Genomic DNA, 13930 nt, shown 5'->3' on the forward strand with positions numbered 1-13930 from the left:
TGCAAGTTTGCGATGCAGCAAATTTTGCGCGGCAGCTCAAACTCGCAGCGGGAAACTCGCTGTAATCCCCCGCCGTGTGACTGCACCCTAAAAACACTCCACTACACTAGCACAAAATAAAATAAGTAAAAAACACTACATATACACATACCCCTACACAGCCCCCTCCCCAATAAAAATGAAAAACGTCTGGTACGCCACTGTTTCCAAAATGGAGCCTCCAGCTGTTGCAAAACAACAACTCCCAGTATTGCCGGACAGCCGTTGACTTCCAAGCATGCTGGGAGTTTTGCAACAGCTGGAGGCACCCTGTTTGGGAATCGCTGGCGTAGAATACCCCTATGTCCACCCCTATGCAAATCCCTAATTCAGGCCTCAAATGCACGTCGCTCTCACTTCGGAGCCCTGTCGTATTTCAAGGCAACAGTTTAGGGCCACATATGGGGTATCGCCGTACTCGGGAGAAATTGCCTACCAAATTTTGGGGGGCTTTTTCTCCTTTCACCCCTTATGAAAAGGGGAAGTTGGGGTCTACACCAGCATGTTAGTGTAAAAAAAAAAAAAATTTACACTAGCATGCTGGTGTTGCCCTATACTTTTCATTTTGACAAGAGGTAAAAGGGAAAAAAAAGCCCCCCAAAATTTGTATTGCAGTTTCTCCCGACTACGGAGATACCCCATATGTGGGCATAAAGTGCTCTGGGGGCGCACAACAAGGCCCAGAAGGGAGAGTGCACCATGTACATTTGAGGTGATTTTCACAGGGGTGGCTGATTGTTACAGCGGTTTTGACAAACGCAAAAAAAACAAAACCCCACGTGACCCCATTTTGGAAACTATACCCCTCACGGAATGCAATGAGGGGTGCAGTGAGAATTTACCCCCCACTGGTGTCTGACAGATCTTTGGAACAGTGGGCTGTGCAAATAAAAAATTTTGTACAGCCCACTGTTCCAAAGATCTGACAAACACCAGTGGGGGTAAATGCTCACTGTACCCCTTGTTACATTCCTCAAGGGGTCTAGTTTCCAAAATGGTATGCCATGTGGAGGTTATTTTGCTGTCCTGGCACCATAGGGGCTTCCTAAATGCCCCCGAGCAAAATTTGCTCTCAAAAAGCCAAATATGACTCCTTCTCTTCTGAGCATTGTAGTTCGCCCGTAGTGCACTTCAGGTCAACTTATGGGGTACCTCCATACTCAGAAGAGATGGGGTTACAAATTTTGGAGGGTATTTTCTGCTATTAACCCTTGCAAAAATGTGCCGAACACTTTACATAGACATATGAGGTATGTGCTTCCTCGAGAGAAATTGGGCTACAAATACAAGTATAAATTTTCTCCTTTTACCCCGTGTAAAAATTAAAAATTGGGTCTACAAGAAAATGCGAGTGTAAAAAATGAAGATTGTGAATTTTCTCCTTCACTTTGCTGCTATTCCTGTGAAACACCTAAAGGGTTAAAATGCTGACTGAATGTCATTTTGAATACTTTGGGGGGTGCAGTTTTTATAATGGGGTCATTTATGGGGTATTTCTAATATGAAGACCCTTCAAATCCACTTCAAACCTGAAATGGTTCCTGAAAAATAGTGAGTTTGAAAATTTTGTGAAAAATTGGAAAATTGCTGCTGAACTTTGAAGCCCTCTGGTGTCTTCCAAAAGTAAAAACACGTCAATTTTATGATGCAAACATAAAGTAGACATATTGTATATGTGAATAAAATAAAAAAAATATTTGGAATATCCATTTTCCTTACAAGCAGAGAGCTTCAAAGTTAGAAAAATGCTAAATTTTCAAATTTTTCATCAAATTTTGGGATTTTTCACCAAGAAAGGATGCAAGTTACCCCAAAATTTTACCACTATGTTAAAGTAGAATATGTCACGAAAAAACAATCTCGGAATCAGAATGATAACTAAAAGCATTCCAGAGTTATTAATGTTTAAAGTGACAGTGGTCAGATGTTCAAAAAATGTCCGTGTCCTAAGGTGTAAAATGGCTGGGTCCTTAATGGGTTAAGCAACCAGTCTATTGCCTGAAAGCAGTCATTAGCTGACCTACATGTTAGGTGCAGCTCTTTGTGGCACTTTGTTGCACAGTCCGAATTTTTTTTCGATAAGCCTCTGGGGCCAGATTAATTTTTTTTACAAATGTAGATTTTATTGCCTCATAGTTCTGGTCACTTTCAGAGGAAAGAGAAGCAAATACTTGCACAGCTTTTCCTCACAACCATGAGGTCAATACTGTCTCCACTGTTGGTTAGGTAGAGGGAACTACCGGCAAACTTTGTCAAATGCCCCTCAGGAGCACCTCCAGTTTATGCCTGTGCTGCGACTCTCACTTAGCTTTTTTTGCTGCCTCTCTTTGAGCAGTTTTGAACTGGAGAAGCAATTGAAGTTTCATATTCATGTGAAGGAAAGCTACCGCCAGTTGTCACAATCACACCTTATGGACCTTATGGGCCAGTAAGCTCTTAATTAGTGTTTTCACCTGCCCCTTCCCTTATAAGTATCAGCACCTCTCACACACCCCTGCTGGATTTTTGCTGCCCTAGTGTCTTAGTGAAAGCTTCTGTGTTCCTTTGTTCCTGTGTACCTTACCCTTATTCCGTGTCCTTACCCTGCTTCTGTGCACTGTGCCAACTGTCTTGACCACCAGTTATCCTGACCACGCCCTGTCCGTATCTTTCTGTGCCATGCTTCATCCCAGCAACCTGTGTGGACAAGTCGTGCCAGGGGTAGCGACCTGGGTGCCGCCTGCCGCAGCAAGACCATCATCCTTTGTGGCAGGCTCTGGTGAAAACCAGCGGCACCTTAGAATCTGCTCCCTGGCACGGCTCAAATCATCATACACACAGGCCCAGAGGATCCACCACCTGCCATGACCCTTACAGCTTGTACTACTACCCCCATCATGGGAAAACATCTGTTCCATGTTGGGGTAGTAGTAAAGAGGCTGGGTGATTGATTGCACCGAGTCTCACTTCGAGACCCGGGGAGCCAGGGGAGCAGGCAGCATGATCCGCTCCCCTGTGATGTAGGTCGTGCTTTTTTTTACTTTCATTTTCAAATACCCCGACAGGAACCCGGAATGGCTGGCACCAAAGGGCATTCAGGGCTCCCGGCAGGGTTTTTAAAGTGATTAGTGAGGATTGTAATGTTGAAATACACAGGCGGCCGGGGAAGCATTGCGCTGCGTTCCCCGGAGGCCCTGGTGCATTTCATGACCATATGTATATAAGCGCTGCAGCGGAGCAAGATCTATAGGTAACTTAGTAACATAGTTCATAAGGTTGAAAAAAGACCAGAGTCCATCAAGTTCAACCTATAACCCTAATGAGTCCCTACAGAGTTGATCCAGGGGAAGGCAAAAAAAAAATCCTCATACCAGAGGTAAAAATTCCTTCCCAACTCCAAATATGGAAATCAGAATAAATCCCTGGATCAACATTCTGTCCCTATAAATCTAGTATCCATAACCTGTAATGTTATTACTCTCTGAGTTCACCATGACCACTTCCTCTAGAAGAGTGTTCCACAGTCTCACTGCTTTTACAGTAAAGAACCCCCATATGTGCTGGTGTAGAAACATTCTCTTCTCTAAACGAAGAGGACGCCCCCTTGTTATAGATACAGTCCTGGGTATAAATAGGTCATGGGAGAGATCTCTGTACTGTCCCCTGACATATTAATACATAGTTATTAGGTCTCCCCTATGCCTTCTTTTTCTAAACTAAATAACCCTAATTCTGATAATCTTTCTGGGTACTGTAGTCCTTCCATTCCCCTTATTACTCTGGTTGTCAGTTTTTGAACCCTCTCCAACTCCACTATATCTTTCTTGTACACTTGTGCCCAGTACTGTACACAGTATTCCATGTGTAGTTTGACTAGTGATTTGTACAGTGGTAGAATAAATTTCTTGTTATGGGCACCTATGCCCCTATTGATGCCCCCCATGATTTTATTTGCCTTGGCAGAAGATGCATGACAATGGTCACTACAGCTAAATTTACTGATAACTAAGACCCCTAAATCCATTTCCATGTCAATCGTACCAGGTGTTTTCCCAATTAATACATAATCCCAGCCTGGATTTTTCCTCCCCATGTGCATTACCTCACATTTATCAGTGTTGAACCTCATCTGCTACTTGCCAGCCCAAACCTCCAACTTATCCAGATCAATTTGTAACAGTGCACTGTCCTCTATTGTGTTAACAACTTTGCAGAGTTTAGTATCATCTGCAATGATTGCTACTTTACTATTCAACACCTCTGCAAGGTCATTAATTAAAATATTAAATAGAATAGGACCCAAGACTGACCCCTGTGGTACCCCACTAGTAACAGTCACCCAATTAGAATAAGTACCATTAATAACCACCCTCTTTTTCCTGTCACTGAGCCAGTTACTTACCCACTTACACACATTCTCCCCCAGCCCAATCCTTCTCATTTTATGTACCAATCTTTTATGTGGCACCATGTCAAGTGCTTTGTAAAAATCCAGATATACGACATCCAGCGATTCCCCCCGGTCCAGTCTGGAGCTCACCTCATAAAAGCTGATCAGGTTAGTTTGACAGGACCGATCTCTCATAAACCCATGCTGATATGGAGTCATACATTTATTTTTATCAAGATACTCCAAAATAGCATCTCTTAGAAAACCCTCAAACAATTTACATACAACCGAGGTTAAACTTATAGGTCTATAATTCCCGGGGTCACCATTTGACCCCTTTTTAATATTGGCACCACATTTGCTATGCGCCAGTCCTGGGGAACCTTCCCTGTAATTATAGAGTCCATGAATATTAAAAATAGGGGTCTGTCTATTACATTATTTAACTCCTTTAGAACACAAGGGTGAATGCCATCTGGACCTGGTGATTTGTCTATTGACATTTTTTGTAGGCGGCAGTGTACTTCTTCCTGGGTTAGACAGGTGACCTGTACTGGGGAATTTACCTTATCTCGCTGTATATTACCTGGCATTTCATTTTCCTCTGTGAATACAGTGGAAAATAATTTGTTTACTACATTTGCTTTTTCCTGATCCCAGTCAATAATATCTTCCTCATCATTTTTTAACCTCTTAAGGACCCATGATGTACCGGTACATCATGAGTCCGCTTCCGTTCTATAACGCGGAGCCACGACCCGTGGCTAATAGCGCGCAGCACTGATCGCGGTGCCGCGTGCTATTAACCCTTTAGACGCGACGTTCAAAGTTGAACGCTGCGTCTAAAGTGAAAGTAAAACCATGCCGGTTAGCTCAGGGAGCTGTTCGGGATCGCCGCGGCAAAATCGCGGCATCCTGAACAGCTTACAAGACAGCCGGAGGATCCCTACCTGCCTCCATGCCGTCCGATCACCGAATGACTGCTCAGTGCCTGAGAGCCAAGCATGAGCAGTCATGCGGCAGAATCATCGATCAGTGGTGTCTTATGAGAAACCACTGATCAATGTAAAAGATCAGTGTGTGCAGTGTTATAGCCCCCTATGGGAGCTATAACATTGCAAAAAAAAAAAGTGAAAAAAAAGGGAATAAAGATCATTTAACCCCTTCCCTAATAAAAGTGTAAATCACCCCCCTTTTCCCATAAAAAAAACTAAAACTGTGTAAATGAAAATAAAAATAAACATATGTGGTATCGCCGCGTGCGGAAATTTCCGAATTATAAAAATATATCATCAATTAAATCGCCCGGTCAATGGCGTACACGCAAAAAAATTCCAAATTCCAAAATAGTTAGCACTCATACCGCCCCATATAGTCCAAAAAATTAGCCCACATACCGCCCCATACGCAGAAAAATAAAAAAAAAGTTATAGGGGTCAGAAGATGACAATTTTAAATGTATACATTTTCCTGCATGTAGTTATGATTTTTTTCAGAAGTATGACAAAATCAAACCTACATAAGTAGGGTATCATTTTAACCATAAGGACCTACAGAATAAAAAGAAGGTGTCATTTGTACCAAAAAATGTACTGTGTAGAAACGGAAGCCCCCAAAACTTATTTTTTCACTTTTGTCTCACAATTATTTTTTTCTGTTTCGCCGCAGATTTTTGGGTAAAATGACTGGCGTCATTACAAAGTAGAATTGGTGGCGCAAAACATAAGCCATCATATCGATTTTTAGGTGCAAAATTTAAGGTAAGGAGGAAAAAAACGAAAATGCAAAAACAGAGAAACCCCGGATCCTTAATTTAAGGGGTTAAAGGGCCTACACTTTCATTTTTGACCTTTTTGCTATTTATATAGTTAAATGGGCACTGTCACCAACTTTATTTTTTGATATGATATAGTACTTATGTACTACAACATATCTCTAATATACTTTTATTTTTTTTTATTTTTTTTATTAAAACTGTTTAATTTACATTTGAAAACCGGCCACTAGGGGTCTCCCTCCTAGTGGCCAGCTGCAGCCTGGCGTGACGTCACACCTGAAAAAGGACTGATGCGGCCGGACATCGGTCCTTTTTCATTTAGCCTGCTCTCGCTCCCTGCCTGTGAATCAGACAGGCAGGGAGCGAGCGTATTGGCTCCCCGGCCACTAGCTGGGAGGCCACTCCTCCCGCACATCGCCGCCGCCGCATCCACCTCGTCGCCAACGCTGTCCCTGCACGCCCGCTGCCGGACTCTGCAGTAAGTGTAATGGGGGGGGGGGGGGGTGTGATGGAGGGAACGGGGTATGGCGCGGGGGGGGAGGGAGACGGAGGGGACGGGCTAGCGTCGCATGTAACTAACTAATAGTTTATCTACACAGGGTGCCTCCAGCTTTTTCAATACTACAACTCCCAGCATGCCCTGACAGCCAATAGATATCAGGGCAAGCTGGGAGTTGTAGTGATGAAACAGCTGGAGGCACCCTGTGTAGATTAACTAAGGGCGGAAGTCCCCCCCAGCAGGCATCAGTGACGTGGTGCCTGATGGGGAAGTCTGCCTGATAGTGAGCACACTGCCAGGCAGACAAAAGGCATTTTTAATATAGTAAAAAATAAAAATTAAAAGCAGGGAGGGGGTTAGGGATAGATTAGCAATAGGCAGGGACAGAAAAAAAAATAGGATGGTGGGAACTACCCTTTAAGGGGTTAAGGATGCAGGGTGTATATGTACGCCCTGAGCTTCCTCCTGTCCTATGACGCATGCTCCTAGCAGGACATTGCCTTTCACTTTTTTCCAAAAAAAATTATGTTCTGGACTTGTGCCCCCTCCCCCCAATCATTCTGCACTCTATACCTCATAATGAGAATGAAATACACCTTTTCAATTTATTGGAAAGAAAAATCTAAAAATACTGCTTTGACATAATTATTCTGACCCTTTATTCTGTGCTTAGTTGAAGCCTTTTTGGCAGTGTTTACAGACTCCAATCTTCCTGGATATGATGTCACAAGGTTTGTACACCTGGATTTGGGGATTTTCTGCCATACTTCTCTACAAATCCTCTTAAAGGGGTACTCTGGGGGAATTTTTTTTTAATCAACTGGTGCCAGAAAGTTACAAAGATTTGTAAATTCTATTTAAAAATATTAATCCTTCCAGTACTTAACAGCTGCTGTATGCTCCAGATGAAGTTGTATAGTTCTTTTCTGCCTGATCACACTGGTCTCTGCTGACACCTCTGTCCATGTCAGGAACTGTCCAGAGTAGGAGCAAACCCCATATCAAACCTATCCTGCTGTGGACAGTTCCTGACATGGACAGAGGTGTCGGCAGAGAGAACTGTGGTCAGACAGGAAATAAATTTAAAAAGAAAATAACTTCATGTGTAGTATACAGCAGCTGATAAGTACTGGAAGGATTAAGATTTGTAAATTTTATTTTCTGGCACCAGTTGATTTAAAAAAAAATGTTTTCCACCAGAGTACTCCTTTAAGCTCTGTCAGTTTGAATGGAGACACATTTTCAGCTCTCTATGGAAATGTTTGATTGGGTTTGAGTCAGGGCTCTGGCTCTGTTCCACGGCGTGCCAAGCGATCTGTAAATGCCTCGTCTTCTAAAAGCCATAACTCTTTTTTTTCATGCACAGCACCATATGAGGGCTTATTTTATGCGCGACCAATTGCACTTTGTAATGACACCTTTCAGTACCAATGTAAAAAGAACAACCTTTTACAAATTTTTAAAGAGTACCTGTCATCAAATCATATTTTCTAAACTAACTCAGATTATATTTCCTAACTACTCCTAACACCCCTCCTGCCCTTAATTTTTTTTTAAAAAAGCTCTGTATCATACCTTTCCCCTTGCTCACAATGTGGGAGCTCCCAGCAGGAGAAAGTGGGTGTTCCCCAGCAGGCATGACATCACTGAAGCCTGCGAGAGCTGTGCCTCGCCATGCCCCACACACACTTCCTGAGTTTGGTCTCCTGCCAGGCCAGAAGGAGAACAAACTTACTGTTAGACTTGTGCAGGGAACAGAACAGAGCCACCTAGTGGCCATTTTTTTCAATCACATTAAAAGCATATAAAGGTTGAGAATTTTAACAGCAAGTAAAAAGCAAAGTGTCTTATAATTACATAAGGAACAATATATTAAAAGTTTAGTTTGGTGACAGGTACTTTTTAAAGAACATTTTGGGGTTAGTTTTACTCTCTTTGGCAATGAGTCTTTCTCTATTTTTGCGGCTTTTATCTGTTTTTTTTTTTTTTTTTACATATTTTAAATTTTTCTCTATAGCTTTTAAATGCTCCTTCACTGCCGTCCTGTTTTAGTAGTTAAAATGCTTTGTTTTTGTCATTTATTGCCTCCTTAACATTTTTATTCATCCATATTGGTTTTCTTTTGTTCCTGCCCCTTTTATTCCCATAAGGTATATACCTCTTACAGTGATAATTTTAAACATTCTTAAAAGTCTCCCATTTAGTGTCAGTATTTTTGCTTTTGAGGACATTATTCAATTTTATATTATTAAAGGCTTCTCTGAGTTGATCAAACTTTGCCTTCCTAAAGTTCATTGTTTTTGTGGCCCCTCAAGAGATTCCCTTATTGAAGAACAAGTTATAATGTACAGGGAGGGCCATTTATATGGATACACCTTAATAAAATGGGAATGGTTGGTGATATTAACTTCCTGTTTGTGGCACTTTAGTATACGTGAGGGGGGAAACTTTTCAAGATGGGCGGTGACCATGGTGGCCATTTTGAAGTCGGCCATTTTGAATCCAACTTTTGTTTTTTCAATAGGAAGAGGGTCATGTGACACATCAAACTTATTGGGAATTTCACAAGAAAAACAATGATGTGCTTGGTTTTAACATAACTTTATTCTTTCATGAGTTATTTACAAGTTTCTGACCACTTATAAAATGTGTTCAATTGTGTTGGATTGTCAATGCAACCCTCTTCTCCCACTCTTCACACACTGATAGCAACACCGCAGGAGAAATGCTAGCAAAGGCTTCCAGTATCTGTAGTTTCAGGTGCTGCACATTTCGTATCTTCACAGCATAGACAATTGCCTTCAGATGACACCAAATTTAAAAGTCTAAGGGGGTCAGATCGGGAGACCTTGGGGGCCATTCAACTGGCCTACGACGACCAATCCACTTTCCAGGAAACTGTTCATCTAGGAATGCTTAGACCTCACACCCATAATGTAATGGTGCACCATCTTGCTGGAAAAACTCAGGGAACGTGCCAGCTTCAGTGCATAAGGAGGGAAACACATCATCATGTAGCATATCCAGTGGCCTTAAGGTTTCCATTGATGAAGAATGGCTCCATTATCTTTGTACCCCATATTCTACACCATACCATCAATTTTTGTGTTCCAACAGTCTTGGAGGGATCTATCCAATGTGGGTTAGTGTCAGACCAATAGCGGTGGTTTTGTTTGTTAACTTCACCATTCACATAAAAGTTTGCCTCATCACTGAACAAAATCTTCTGCATAAACTGAGGGTCCTGTTCCAATTTTTGTTTTGCCCATTCTGCAGCACCTGAAACTACGGATACTGGAAGCCTTTGCTAGCATTTCTCCTGCGGTGTTGCTATCAGTGTGTGAAGAGTGGGAGAAGAGGGTTGCATTGACAATCCAACACAATGGGAAGCACATTGAACACATTTTATAAGTGGTCAGAAACTTGTAAATAACTCATGAAAGAATAAAGTTATGTTAAAAGCAAGCACATCATTGTTTTTCTTGTGACATTCCCAATATCCTATTGAAAAAACAAAAGGTGGATTCAAAATGGACGACTTCAAAATGGCCACCATGGTCACCACCCATCTTGAAAAGTTTCCCCCCTCACATATATTAATGTGCCACAAACAGGAAGTTAATATCACCAACCATTCCCATTTTATTAAGGTGTATCCATATAAATGCCACCCTGTATTATATTATGGTCACTATTTCCTAGGTATCCTTCTACCTGCACATTATTTAATCTGCCAGGTCTGTTGGTTAATATTACGTCTAGTAGGGCGCCCCCTCTGGTCAGGCCCTGCACCACTTGGGACAGATAATTGTCTTTAGCTATAGTCAGAAACCTGTTTCCTTTGTGAGATTCACAGGTCTCAGTCTCCCAGTGTATATCAGGATAGTTAAAGTCCCCCATTATTATCACATCATTTTGATTTGTTGCCTTGTTTATTTGCCTCAGTAATTGATCTTCTGCCTCTTCCATTATGTTTGGTGGCTTATAGCAAACCCCTATCAGATTTATTTTTATCTCCATATAATTCTAGCCATAATGACTCCACATTATCGTCCCCCCCCCCCCCTGTATATCCTCCCGCAGTGCGGCCTTCAGACTGGACTTTACATAAAGACAAACTCCTTGCCCTTTTTGATTTGTCTGATCCTTCCTGAATGGACTATAACTCTGTATGTTGACCACTCAGTCATAGCTATCATCCAACCAAGTCTCTGTTATACACACTATGTCCTAATTTTCCTCAAACATTATCAACTCCAGTTCGCCAGTTTTATTGGTCAGATTTCTGGCATTAGTCAACATGCAATTCAAAGGTGTATTTTTTTCCCCCTATCCCTATTAACTATTCTATCCCCTCCCTCCACTCCACCCCCAAGTACATTAATAAGTCCCACCTCTCTATCTACACTATCTTCCCCCTCTATATTCTAGAAAGCCTTCTCCCCCCCCCCGTGCCTAGTCTAATCACTCCTCTACCCTTCTAGCCATCTTCACCCCAAGCACAGATTTACTCTCTTCATTGATCTGCAGCCCGTTCCTATGGTAGAGCCAGCAACCAACACCGAAGTCGGCCCAGTTCTCCATGAACCCAAACCCCTCCTTCCTACACCAGCTTCTGAGACACTTGTTTACCTCCCTGATCTCCCGCTGCCTCTATGGTGTGGCTTGTGGTACAGGTAATATTTCAGAAAATATATAATCTTGGAGGTCCTTTCCTTAAGCTTGCGGCCTAAGCCCCTGAAATCATCTTTAGGGACACTCCACCTACCTCTTATTTTGTCATTAGTGCCGATATGTACCATGACTGTTGGGTCTTCTCCAGCCCCACCCAGCAACATGTCAGCCCGATCCTCGATGTGCCAAACTAGAGTGCCAGGTACACAACACACTGTTCGTCGATCCCCCTCTTTGTGACAGATGGCCCTGTCTGTCCTGCTAATAATAGAGTACTTGTCTGGCCAGCCCTGGACTCCTCCTTCCCTCCTTACTGGAGCAGACACCCCCTGGTGGTCAGAGGCAGTATCTTGCTGCAGTACTGCTAGCTCTGAAAAGGACTAGAATCTCTGACACTTCTCCCTCTACACCGTTTTCTAACTGTAACCCAGGTAGCTGCCTGACTGTCCTGCACCTCAGTTCCACTATCCTCCCCCACCTCTACCCCTGAGAGTGCTTGCTCAGTGAGCAGGAGACTCCTCTCCAAGTTGTCAATGCATCTCAGTGTTGCCAGTTGCTCCTCTAGATCCAGGATCTGGGCTTCCAAATTAACAAGTCGCACACATCTCCCACAGCAGTATGCACCCTCTAGGATTGCATACATTGCACAAGATGTACACAAGACTGCATTTTCCAACATGGAGGCATCAAGTTATGGGGATTTCCCAGATTAACAGCCAAAAACAGACAGTAAATGTTACAATTAAATTCTCTGTAGACCTTGTGAGTTTAAAGTCCCTACAATGTAAAGAAAGTAACACTCACATCGATCTCAAACTCCTGCTTTCAAACTCCTGGCTTTTTTGAAACTTTCTTTCAGCAGCCTCTCTTCCAAAGCAGCACTCAGACAGAGCACGTTCAGAACTGAGTCCTAAATTAAGATTTATGCACCTGTGACCAATCTACCACTAGAGCAGTGATTCCCAACCAGGGTGCCTCGGTACACTGGGGTGCCATTTGGCAATGCTGGGAGTGTTTTCTTATTTTTTTATTTGAATTTCCCTCCTAGCGGAAGCATCAGCATCATCCTGCGTTGGTGGGGAAACGACCAAGTCACTGCAGCGACATCGCTTCCCCAGCATCCTGCATTCCTTACAACGCACAGTCCAGCGCACAGGTAAGGGGTTGGGGAGCGGGGATTTTTTATGAAAACGAGCGCAAGGGAAGGGGATTGAATGTAAGCAGGGGCAGATGCGGGAGGGGAAGTGTTTGAAATCAGGGGCAGAAGGGGGTGTTTGAAAGCAGGGGCAGAAGGGGGGTTTTTGAAAGCAGGGGCAGAAGGGGGGTGTTTGCAATCAGGGGCAGAAGGGGGGTGTTTGAAAGCAGGGGCAGAAGGGGGGGTGTTTGAAAGCAAGGGCAAAAGGGTGGGGTGTTTGAAAGCAAGGGCAAAAGGGGGATGTTTGAAAGCAGGGGCAGAAGAGGAGGTGCTTGAAAGCAAGGGCAGAAGGGGGGTGTTTGAAAGCAGGGGCAGAAGGGGGGGTATGAAAGCAGGGGCAGAAAGGGGGTGTTTGAAAGCAGGGGCAGAAAGGGGGTGTTTGAAAGCAGGGGCAGAAGGGGGTGTTTGAAAGAAGGGGGTTGTTTCATAACAGGGGCAGAAGCAGGGGGTAGTTTGAATGAAAGCAGGGGCAGAAGAAGGGGGGGTTTGAATGAAAGTGGGGGGGGGGAGTTTGAATGGAAGCCGGCGGGGGAGTTTGAATGGAAGCAGGGGCAGGGGGGATTGAATGAAAGTAGGAGTGGTGGGGTGAATGAATGCAAGGGCAGGAGTGGTGGGGTGAATGGAAGCATGGGCAGGAACGGTGGGGTGAATGGAAGCAGGGGCAGGAGCAGTGAGGTGAATGGAAGCAGGGGCAGGAGTGGTGGGTGAATGGTAGCAGAGGTAGGAGCGGTGGGTGAATGGAAGCAGGGGCAGGAGCGGTGGGGTGAACGGAAGTAGTGGCAGGAGTGGTGGGGTAAATGGAATCAGAGGCAGGAGCAGTGGGGTGAATGGAAGCAGGGGTAGGAGCAGTGGGGTGAATGGAAGCAGTGGCAGGAGGGATGGGGTGAATGGAAACAGGGGCAAGGGTGGGTGGCTGGGGGGTGAATGGAAGCAGTGGCAGGGTGGATTGGGGGTGAATGGAAGCAGGGATGGGGGGGTGAATGGAAGGAAATGAAGGCAATGGTGCTGGGAGGCTGAAGGCAAAAGGTGTGAGTGGGTCTGGAGGAAATAGGGGAGTATGAAGGCAATAGTGGTGGATGGGTGTCTGGAGGCAATAGCGGTGGGCGAGAGGCTGGAGGCAATAGGGGTGGGTGAGAGACCGGAGGCAATAGGGGTGGGTGAGAGGCTGGAGGCATTTGAGAGGTTGGAGGTATTTGTGTGTGTGAGAGGCTGGAGGCATTGTGGGTGAGAAAGCGGCTGGAGGCATTAGGGGGGAGGCTGGAAGTATTGTGTGGGTGGATGGGGGGAGAGGTTGGAGGTATTTGGGGGGATGCTAGAGGCATTGTGTGTGTGGGAGAGAGGTTGGAGGTATTGTATGTGTGTGGGACTACTGGAGGC

The sequence above is a fragment of the Hyla sarda genome, chromosome 5, assembly GCF_029499605.1.
Source record: "Hyla sarda isolate aHylSar1 chromosome 5, aHylSar1.hap1, whole genome shotgun sequence".
NCBI lineage: Eukaryota > Metazoa > Chordata > Amphibia > Anura > Hylidae > Hyla > Hyla sarda.